A 12,566-nucleotide genomic window follows, 5' to 3' on the forward strand; every position below is an offset into this window, starting at 1 on the left:
ATATAGACTTTTCTCTGTCAGGGGGTAAAGTACTCAAAAAGAACGCCTTGCGTAGAATTTCAGACAATTCCATTGAAAAATGTAGCTAAAATCATCAAAATACCGAATGTCGGGGGGTACCGTTATATGGGGACTATGACCCCAATGTCAAATTTCGGAACTCAAGCTCTATTAAATCACTCAACACCAAATTTAGTATAATTTAGAACTTTTTGAACAAGTACGTAGTTCCAAAAATCCAAATTAATTTCCGGGATTCCAGTTCTATTGAAAGACCCAATCCCAAGTTTATTACCATAACTTTCTTACAGTTATACGACGCATATCCAAAACCAGCTCCATCTCTCCGCCCTAGACACCAACAGTGAGATCCATATCAAATTTAAAAAATTAAATAAAAATTAAATTTCAGCTCTATTCCTTCACCCAATACAAATTTGTTACCATTTAGTGCTTTTCGTACAATTATAGTACACATTTCCGAAAAATATGCCACATTTGGGAAGAAGAGACGCTTATTGGAAAAAAGGATCAACAGAATAACTTAAGACAGAAGATCAACATAGAGACCATCGTTTGTTACCATTTAGTGCTTTTCGTACAATTATAGTACACATTTCCGAAACCAATTTCATATGTCCAGGGTACACATGAAAAGCGGACCTAATATCAAATTTCACATTTCAAGCAGTATCTATTCTCCCAATACCAAATTGTACCAAATATAGTACTATTTAGTACTTTTCGTGTACTTGTTGTACACATTTCCAACTCCAGCTCCTTCTCTCAACTACAGACACCAAAAGTGACACCTATATTAAATTTGAACACCCTATACCAAATTTAGTACCATTTAGTACTGTTCTTACAATTATAGGACACATTTCCAAACCGCCGCAAAGTCTCAAATACAGATGTCATCAGTAATCTAAATATCATATTTCAGAATTTCATCTCTATAATTTCACACAATACCAAATTTAATACCATTTAGTACTTTTCCTACAATTATAGTACACATTTCCGAAACCACCTCTATATGTTCAGGCTTCACATGAACAGCAGCCCTTATACCCAATTACAGATTTCAAGCACTATCTGTTCATCTAATACCATATTGTGCCAAATATACAGGGTGAGATAAAAAACTGCAACAAAGTCAAACCCCATAATTTTTACATTTTGAAAAATTTAAAAAAAAAAAATAATGTCGGAAATAGCATTAAATTTTACAATAAGTTTAGATTTCTTCCAATTAGTCATCTTTGGCGTGAATTATGGCCTTCAAATGGCTAATGAAACCGTCACACGCTACCCGAATGTTGATCTGCGGTATTTTGGCCCATTCCCGGCGAAGCGCTTGCTTGAAGTGATAGACACTTTGGTATTTTTTAGCGCCAACCTCATCGAGGAACCTCATTTTGTAGCCATTCTTGAGTGGCGCGGGCTGAGTCCTGCTGGAATGTTCAAGGTCTGCGTCCAAATTGTTTGCGTGCAAAAGGCTTTAATACACCCTCCAGAATATTGATATATGATTCTGATGCCACGGTCGATTAATACGAGCGGAGAGCGACCATCGGCTGTTATGGCGGCCCACACCATCACCATGGCCGGCGCTTGCATTTTGTTGGCCCACCGAAGGTGCAAATTTTCAGCTGACCTCTTTGGCAAGTAAACACGATCATTTTGTTTATTTACAAACTGCTGGACAACTAATGTTTTCTCATCGGAGGAAACTTCGACAGTTCACCACCACCAGGCGAAGCAACTCTTTAGCTCTTTAGAGTCTATTTTCTTTCGCTTGCGGTGTAAGTTCTTGCACTTTTTTGGAATTTCAATGGCTTTACCCTGAGTTCGTTTTTCGAATGGAATATTGCGATATGTTCAGCTCACATGTCATTTTTCGGCAACTGCGACGCGGTTTTCGATTAAGTCGCTTCTTTACTTTTCGAACCATTCGTCTCGAAAGAGAAAACAAACACATTTCTGCTGATGTTGCTGTTTTCTTCCGACCATTTTCTTGGCGTCGAGCTACGCTACCAGTATCACGGTAACAAGCGATGGTACGAGACATAGAAGATTTATTCACATTTAAATGCTGGAGTGCTCTAACGATAAAGAAATCACACTATCACGCTTGAATTCCAACACGAATATTTTTTTTTTTTGTGGAAAATTCTCACCAAAATGCTTTTGTACGCTTGTAAAAAATATAATGATCTGCCGCTGGAATAATTCTAACAGCTGTCGGACAAGTGGCTTACAAATGATAGCCGTCTGCAGTTGGTTGCAATTTTTTTCATCTCACCCTGTAGATATGAGCATCAAAGTAACGGTCAGAAGTGACATTTTGATTTATTTGATTTGATTTCGCCAGTATTAAAAATATTTTACCCGCTAAATATAGACCGATGACCTTCTGTCCAGTCCTAAACTCTAACTCCATGCAAAATTCCCTTTGGTCTATAATTGTGGTCTGTAGAGCAACAGAAAAATCAAGAATTTATTCTGTTTTTGGTCCATTTCCACACTTAAATGTTTTGCGATCACCTTCAAAAGCAAGAGGGTTTTATTCCTGATCCTAACCCCACTTTCATCGGGGATCGTGAGGATCGGGGCATAATTGCGACCTTTAGCTTGATTGCAAAATTACCATGGACAGACGGATGGACGGACATACATAGCTAGATCGACCCAGGAAGTTCCATACATACTTTTCTATGTCGGACATAAATTATTCGAGGTGCTACATAATTTTTCACCCAATCAAACTTATTATACCCCCCAACATATAGTGTTGTAGGGTATAAAAATATCGGTACTTCCAAATATCGGGTATACTGAAGGTTTCAAGAGCTTTTTTTAATTGGCTGTTTTTTATGGTTTTAATCTGCTATGGGATATACATTTCCTCCGGAGAAATCCCATTACTCTACATTGATGATAATCTCTCTCTCTCATTTTCGTCGCAATTAAAGTGTATTGCTACTGCTACTTAATTATGTACACTACCACTATTACCTTAAGTCCTCCTCGGCATAACCCATATCACAACTTTATAATGAAATTAAAAGTCCATATCATTTTGGCAAATAATTTTATTGATGTTTAATAAACGTCATCTTGTCATTATATCGTTCATAATTAGCATTTATTCGCTTATAAATAACGATGATGTTGATGGTGATGAGTAATTTAATATTGGCGATAGACTAAATGTGGAAATATATGGCATTCAACCACCCTAGAAATATGCAACACATATGCCATGAATCATTAATGTGACACCTGTATGTATATATAATATCAATATTTACCCAGGTGACATATTGTGCAAATGTCTATGTGTTTATACATTGTATCAATACTTACCCAGGTGATATATTGTACAGATGTCCATGTAAATACGGTAGAGACAGTGAAACCTTGAAACAAATGAAAATATCGAAAAGATCTGAGCAAAAGATGAAACAGATGTGGTTACAGATCACAGAGTATCTGGCTCAGGAGGACTCTAATATCGAGTAGCTGGCTTTAGTGTCCATTGATATATTGTAGCTGCCCTCCGCTATTCACTAGCTGACCTCAGAGGCCTCAGATATTCAGCGGCCTATAAAGGTTCTTATATTGATTAGCTGCCATCTGTTATTGATTAGCTGATTCTAGAGCTCCCTGCTTTTGTTTAGATGGTAGAAGCCTCTAATATTGATAAATCTGCGTTGGAGACCTCTGCTATTGATAAGCTGGCCTCACAGGTCTCCGCTCTTCATTAACCCAGCTTAGAGACCTCCGTTATGGTATAACTGGCTCTTGGTTTGCTGGTTTTAGGGTCCTCTGTTACCTACCAAATGGCCTCAGCAAGATCTGCTGTTGAGTAGCTGGTAGTACTTGGTTGAGCAGCTGGCCTCTGCTGTTTAGTACCTATTCTTACGGGCCTCCGTTATGCCTTAGCTTCCATCAGAGGTTTTTGCTATTGTCTATCCGGCCTCTAAAGTTTTTTCTATTGGCTACCTGTTATCTGCTATTGATTACTGGTGTTAGACCCTCTGCAATTGATAAGCCCGCCTGAAAGACTTTTGCAAGTGACAAGCTGGTCTCATAGGTCTGTAATATTGCCTACCCGGCCTCTGAAGTCTCTGCTATTGATTAGCTGTCACCTGCTATTGATTAGCTGATCTCAGAGGTCTCTTCAATTGACAAGCTGGCGTCAGAATCTTCTGCTATTGAGTAGCTATTCGCGATCTGGTTACAGGGTTCTCTGCTATTTACTTGCTGGTCTCAGATGACTTTGCTATTGAATACCCGCCCGCTGAAGTCTCTACTAAAGAGTGATTTGTTAAGAGTTCGGTTCTTTATTTGAAACGTTAGATTGGTCCATGACATTTACTTTTTGAAGATAATTTCATTTAAATGTTGACCGCGGCTGCGTCTTAGGTGGTCCATTCGGAAAGTCCAATTTTGGGCAACTTTTTCGAGCATTTCGGCCGGAATAGCCCGAATTTCTTCGGAAATGTTGTCTTCCAAAGCTGGAATAGTTGCTGGCTTATTTCTGTAGACTTTAGACTTGACGTAGCCTAACAAAAAATAGTCTAAAGGCGTCAAATCGCATGATCTTGGTGGCCAACTTACCGGTCCATTTCTTGAGATGAATTGTTCTCCGAAGTTTTCCCTCAAAATGGCCATAGAATCGCGAGCTGTGTGGCATGTAGCGCCATCTTGTTGAAACCACATGTCAACCAAGTTCAGTTCTTCCATTTTTGGCAACAAAAAGTTTGTTAGCATCGAACGATAGCGATCGCCATTCACCATAATGTTGCGTCCAACAGCATCTTTGAAAAAATACGGTCCAATGATTCCACCAGCGTACAAACCACACCAAACAGTGCATTTTCGGGATGCATGGGCAGTTCTTCAACGGCTTCTGGTTGCTCTTCACTCCAAATGCGGCAATTTTGCTTATTTACGTAGCCATTCAACCAGAAATGAGCCTCACCGCTGAACAAAATTTGTCGATAAAAAAGCGGATTTTCTGCCAACTTTTCTAGGGCCCATTCACTGAAAATTCGACGTTGTGGCAGATCGTTCGGCTTCAGTTCTTGCACGAGCTGTATTTTATACGGTTTTACACCTAGATCTTTGCGTAAAATCTTCCATGTGGTCGAATAACACAAACCCAATTGCTGCGAACGGCGACGAATCGACATTTCACGGTCTTCAGCAACACTCTCAGAAACAGACGCAATATTCTCTTCTGTACGCACTGTACGCATTCGTGTGGTTGGTTTAATGTCCAATAAAGTAAACTGAGTGCGAAACTTGGTCACAATCGCATTAATTGTTTGCTCACTTGGTCGATTATGTAGACCATAAATCGGACGTAAAGCGCGAAACACATTTCGAACCGAACACTGATTTTGGTAATAAAATTCAATGATTTGCAAGCGTTGCTCGTTAGTAAGTCTATTCATGCTGAAATGTCAAAGCATACTGAGCATCTTTCTCTTTGACACCATGTCTGAAATCCCACGTGATCTGTCAAATACTAATGCATGAAAATCCTAACCTCAAAAAAATCACCCTTTATTTATAGTCTGTCATTTGCAATTGATTAGCTGACTTCAGAGGTCTCATTCAATTGAAATCAGAATCCTCTGCTGTTGAGTCCTTTTCTATTAATAAGCTTACTCAGGTGCCTCTGCTATTGACAAACTGGTTTCAGAGTCCTCTTTTATTTACCAACTGGCCTCAGAAAGTTCTGCTGTTGAGTAGCTGGTAGTATGTGGTTGAGCAGATGGCCTCTGCTGTTGAGTACCCATTCTTACAGGCCTCCGTTATGCATTACCTCACTTCAGAGTCTTCTCTCTACCCGGCCTCTAAAGTTTTTTCTATTGGCTAGCTCTTAAAGTCTCCGGGGCTGGCGTTAGAGTCCCTGCTATTGATAAGCCCAACTGAAAGATTTCTGCAATTGACAAGCTGGGCTCATAGGTCTCTGCTATTGTCTGCAACTGACAGGCTGGTCTTATAGGTCTCTGATATTGCCTACTGAAGTCTCTGCTATTAATTGGCTGCCACCTGCTATTGATTAGCTGACCTCAGAGGTCTCTTCAATTAACTAGCTGGCGTCAGAATCCTCTGCTATTTAGAAGTTCACCCAGAGTCCTCAGCTTTTTTTTTTTTTTTTTTTTTGGACGTAATGATAGCGCACTACCAATAGTGGTCCTACACCGGAACAACCACCCGGGACCGCTTTCGCATTACTTCGAGGTGGTGTTCGTGAACCGATCATACGGCTTTCAGCTTATTTCTATTCCCCCGTCCATTCGATTGTGATTAGGGGTTCGATTCATATCTGTTCAGGTACTTCACCTTTTCGGTCAATACTTTTTCAATGAACATTGAGCACTGTGACCATCTTTCCTTACTTTCCAACATGTTTTTAACTAGATCCTCAACGGACCATTGAGTCGATATATTATAGACGCTTCTTTCGTTCTCCCAGCGTTTGCACCAGAAAAGTGTGTGTTCCACGTTGTCTTCGCTTTCGTGACATATTTCACAGGTTGCTTCATTTTTTAAATGAAAGCGATACAGGTAACTACCGAAGTTTCCATGGCTACTGAGAACTTGAGTTAAATAGAAATTTAGTTCTCCATGTTTTCTATTTATCCACCTTTCCAATTGAGGTATTATCTTGAAAGTCCATCTACCTTTTTCACAGTTATTCCATATAGATTGCCACTGTGCAAATAGTATATCTCTGGCTTGTCGTTTTATTTGAGACACATCTCTTTTTGTGTATCCGATTGGTAATAATTTTCTCTTTTCATATATGTATCTCCTTTCGTCTAACGTTAGAGTAATAGGAGGCACTCCAGCTAGGATAGCCAACGCTGCTGTGGACGTAGTGCGATAAGCGGATGCAATTCGTAATGCACACAAACGGTGCACCTTTTCTAGGTGCCCACGTAAATTCTTGCTTCTTGCTATGACATCGCTTAGGATTGGTGCGGCATACGTAACTTGAGCGTACGCTACAGAAGCAATTAATCTCCTGGTTAGTTGGTTTGGGCCATTTATGTTGGGCATTATTCTAACTAGCTTGTTTGCAGTTCTAACTGCTTTCTCAGATACTGTTTTGACGTGTTGTGTAAAAGACAACCTATTGTCGAGAATTACTCCTAGATATTTTAGTGAGTTTTCTATTTTAATATCATATCCGTCAACTAATAGCTTTGGAAGATTAAAATTTCTCCTTCGAGTTATGAGAATCGCCTCAGTTTTATGGGGGGCAAGGGATAGCTTTTTAGATACAAGCCACCTTGAGATCCTTGACAAACTGTCGTTTGCTGTAATTTCGACTAGTTCTGTTGATGGTTGGTCGACGATAAGAGCTATATCGTCAGCATACCCAACTATTTTTGCGCCTTTTGGTAATAATATGTTTAGCAAGCCATCATACATGAGGTTCCACAGGAAGGGACCCAAGATGGATCCTTGAGGGACCCCAGATGTTATTTTATAGTGCTTGATACCCTCTTCTGTATCATACAACAGAGTTCTATTTTCCAGGTAGCTATCGATAATATTGATCAGGTATCCTGATATGTTACGCATCCTTATTGTGTGTTTTATGACATCCCAGTCCGCAGAATTGAATGCGTTCTTGATATCTAAGGTGATTATCGCACAGTATCTCATTTGATTCAAACACATTTTTGCACAATCAACGACTTCCCTTATAGCATCTATGGTGGATTTTCCTTTGATGAAACCGAACTGCATTGGCGAGAAACCACCGCTTATTTGTACTTCTTGTTCTAGCCTGTTTAACAACAATTTTTCTAGGAATTTGCCACATGTGTCTAGCATGCAAAGTGGTCTGTACGACGACGGATTGTCTAACGGTTTGTCGTTCTTACGTAGCAACACTAACTGCTGCATTTTCCAAACTGGTGGAAACTCGCCCTTCTTTAAACATTGATTGAAAACATGTTGGAATATTTCTGGCCACGTTGTTCCAACAAGAGATATTATTTCGTTTGGGATTCTATCAGGTCCTGGTGCTTTCCTTTTCTTTAATTTTTGACATGTCTCTATGATTTCTGCGGTGGTAAGGGACTCATAGTTTCTCTCCTGTTGTTCGGGAAATATTTCCCTTCTGTTGTTACACTTCGCAAAAAGAGTTTCAACTATTGTTAAAGCCCACTGTGGATCTCTTATCCCTGGTATAGCACTTCTATTTCCAATTTTCTTTGTGATAATCTTATATGGGAGACCCCAAGGGTCATTTTGCACTTCATTAATTAGTGACTCCCACGATTTTTTCTTTGAATTTTTTATTGCTAAGCGAAGATTTTTCCTAGCGACTTTATATAGGCCTGCAGCTTCTATGTCTCCTTTTTTTTCTCGTTGCTACCCTTTTTGCTTTGATGCATTTTTTTCGCAAATCAGCAATATCGTTATTCCACCAGTAGACATGCTTTTTGTTGTTAACTACTGGCTTTGTTTCTATCATCCCATTCTCGCATGCTTGTGTGAGAACCTTTACAAGCAATTTGCTTGCACTGTTCACATCATCGTATTCATTGAGATTGACACTACCCTTTAAATCAATAATTTTGTTCTTGCATTTGGAAGTGTTTAGTTTCCTTATGTTCCACCTGGGCCTAGTAGTGTTTGTCGCAGACATCATATGGTCCATTTCAAACGATATGTATTGGTGGTCACTTAGTGATTCGTCACTTAAAACTTTCCAGTTTAGTACTGTCGGTGCAACTGTTGTTGAGACCAATGAAATGTCGATGATTGAAGTGGCGTTGCCTCTCATAAAAGTAGGAGTATTACCTTTATTGAGTATAGCTAGCCCAAGTGATGCTATCATCTCGCTGACTGCTAAACCTCTTTTGTCAGTTATCCGTGAGTACCATTCGGACGATTTGCTGTTAAAATCTCCAGCAATTAAGACGGGTGTATGCTGTAGTTTTATGTGCCTTTCCAGTTCACAGATTTTTTTTAAAAACTCTTGTAGCTCCATGTTTGGCGAATAATAACAACTATATATGCTCAATTCCTTTGTGTGTATGACAACGAAATTTTCATTGTTCTCCTCAACGCTTTGTATAGTTATTCCTGAATTTCTGACATAAATCGACGCCTTTGTACTGACGTCTTGGTACCACAGTTTACCTTCACATTTCTTGTATTGCTCGCTGATTAGAATGATATCAGCTTCCATTTCAGAGGCATTTTTTATCATTAGATCTTGAGCTTGCCGTCCTCTTCCTAAGTTAATTTGTAGGATTTTAAATCGCATATCTACAATATGAGCCTGTTCCCATATAGTGATGTGTATTCTCTTGTTTAGCCTCAAGGCATATAACACATCTCATCTGGTTTGGACATGAGTTTGACTTGTGGCCATCAATCCCACATTTTCTACACATCTTGCTACGGTCTTTACCTTGGCAGTTTCGAGCAATATGACCTTGTTCTAGACATCTATAACAATGTTTGGCAAAAATTTTTTGCCGTATACGGCATTGGACCAGTCCCACTCTAATCTTTGTATTTTTTAAGAGTGTAGCAGCAATATTGGCTGGTATTTCTACTAATGCTTGCTTAGTTCCTCCATAAAAGTTCCGGATATTGCGCACTTGGATATTACTCCTAGCCTCTGTATCATTGACAGCTTCCACTATACTGCTAATGATTTCTTCTTCGTCGGTCGTTTCTTCCATATCCCTTATATCGATGAAAAATTTTTCAACTCGGGTTTGTATTCTGACCTCTTCGCCAAGTGATGACTTAATGATATCTTCTAGCTTTTTGACATTTCCGTCTCTGTTTCCTACCACTATCTGGACGTCTCCTTCCTTGGTTTTACGGATTTTTTGGATTCCAAATCCAATTTCTTCGGGTTTTATCGAAGTTTTCATTTTCTTAACAATATCTGCATAGGTGGAATTGCCGCTTTGAATTGTAATGGAATCTCCTTTTCGTCTAATACTGTTCCTTTCACTCTTTTTTTTAACTTTTGCCTTTCTGCGTTCTACCATTGACCATTGAGAGTTACTTTCAGATTTATTTTCACTTATTTCTGATTCCTTTTCTTTTGTTTCTTTTCTTTCTGGTTCTCCAGTACGCACTTTTTTATTTATTTTACTTTTCTCGGGAGAGATGGACGCAGTCCTTTTTTGTTTGGCTGTTGGTATTACCTCTATCTCGGTTTGGACCTCTTTGTTTTCCGTTTGTATATCACTATATTTCTGTGAGTCACCTATAACATTGCTCAATGCTATCGCTTCTCGATTTTCTCTGAGCTGTTGGTACAAAGCGACTGCTTGCATCAGGTTGTCGCGAATAGTTTTGTGAATATTTTTTGCTTCACTAACTATGCTGTTCATTGTGTTCAATTTGCTTCCAAGTTTCACAAACGCTTGTTCTTCTGCTATTTTCAGACGCCCGATGTAACCCGCATCGTCGTCTGCATTAATTGCAGAGCTAGAAGGTTTTCTCGTTGCCACAGCCGCTGTTTTTGGCGGGGTTCTCTTGACAGTCGCGCTAGGTTTAAATGGGTTAAAAAGCGCTACGTTCACTTCTGCTTCATCATTTATAATTATGTTGTTATTGTTGCTCATGGTTTGGTTAGTGGGTCCAAACTTGAAGTCGTTATCTCAGTTCGATGTGTAGTTACGTTATCTGGTCCCATGGTTGTCTTTGCAAGCAGGGAGGCCATGCAAGGGTTGACGCAAAGTCCTTATGGGAAATTGCGTTCAGAGCCGGACCCGTATAAATCAGGACAAAGTCAACTGAACCTACACCAACAACCTAATGATGACGAAACTGAGAGCGTACTTCAAGACTTCCCAAGTTTTAATAGGACGGAGGCAGGGGTAGCATTAGCCTAGAAGCCATTTCGGTAAGATGTCACTCTACGTACTGAGGTTCCAGAATACAACCACTGTCAGGCCAGGGGATAATTAGTTCGAATGATGTGTTCCAGTATGCCATAATTAAGATCTTACTGGTCTCGATCTTAATGCCAACAATGACGGATAATTTAAGTTACTGCCGCTCCTCCTGGAGTCAGACGCAGACCAGCGAGCCGCCCACTATGGGTCAGACGCTGCTGGATTTTTTGTTGCAGAATCTGGCTGCAAGCCAAACTGGGGTCCGCGGGGTCGTTACGCCCGTTTTCTCTTTCGAGAATACCCTTGAGTCCTCAGCTATTGTCAATCTTACCTTAGAGGCCATTGCTATTAACAAGCTGTCCTCAGAGACTTTTGCTATTGGCTATCTGGTTAAAGGGTTCTCTGCTACTTACTTGCTGGTCTTAGAGACATTTGCTGTTGAGTAGCTGGACTCAAAGGCGTCTGTAATTGACTAGCTGGCGCCAGAGGCCTCTGTTATTGACTATTTGTCCTTAGAGGGCTCTGCCATGGAGTAGGTTGCCTCAGAGGGCTCTACTATTGAATATCTGGGCCCAAAGAACTCTGCTATTGACTACCTATTGACTAGCTGGTCTCAGATGACTTTGCTATTGGATACCCGCCCCCTGAAGTCTCTACTATTTATTATCTGCCATCTACAATTGATTAGCTGACCTCAGAGGTCTCATCCAATGGAAATCAGAATCCTCTGCTATTGAGTCTTTTGCTATTAATAAGCTTACTCAGTTACCTCTTCAATTGACAGGCTGGCCTCAAAGTTCGGCCTCTGTTATTGACTATCTGGTCTTAGAGGGCCCTGCCATGGAGTAGGTTGCCTTAGAGGCCTGTGTTATTGAATGTCTGGACTCAAAAATCTCTGCTATTACTACCGATTGACTAGCTGGTCTCAGATGATTCTGTTATTCCCCCTGAAGTCTCTACTATTTATTAGCTGTCATCTACAATTGATTAGAATCTTCTGCTATTTAGTCCTTTGCTATTAATAATCTTACCCAGGTGCCTCTGCTATTGACAAGCTGGCTTCAAAGTCCGGTCTCTGTTATTGACAATCTGGCCTTAGAGGCCTCTACCATTGAATATCTGCACTCAAAGATCTCTGCTATTGACTACCGATTGACTAGCTGGTCTCAGAGGCCTATACTATTGACATGCTGCTCTCAGATGACTCTGCTATTGAATACCCGCCCCCTGAAGTCTCTACTATTTATTAGCTGCCATCTACAATTGATTAGCTGACCTCAGAGGTCTCATCCAATGAAGATCAGAATTCTCTACTTTTGAATCCTTTGCTTATTCAGGTACCTCTGCTATTGACAAGCTGCTTTCAGAGTCCTCTTTTATTTACCAACTGACCTCAGAAAGTTGGTCATGGAGTAAGTTGTCTCAGAGGCCTCTGCTATTGAATATCTGGGCCCAAAAATCTCTGCTATTGACTATCGATTGACTAGCTGGTCTCAGAGGTCTATACTATTGACATGCTGCTCTCATATGACTCTGCTATTGAATACCCACCCCCTGAAGTCTCTACTATTTATTAGCTGCCATCTACAATTGATTAGCTGACCCCAGAGGTCTCATCCAATGGAGATCAGAATCCTCTACTTTTTAATCCTTTGC

This window comes from Musca domestica, unplaced genomic scaffold (assembly GCF_030504385.1).
Source record: "Musca domestica strain aabys unplaced genomic scaffold, Musca_domestica.polishedcontigs.V.1.1 55, whole genome shotgun sequence".
Classification (NCBI taxonomy): Eukaryota; Metazoa; Arthropoda; class Insecta; order Diptera; family Muscidae; genus Musca; species Musca domestica.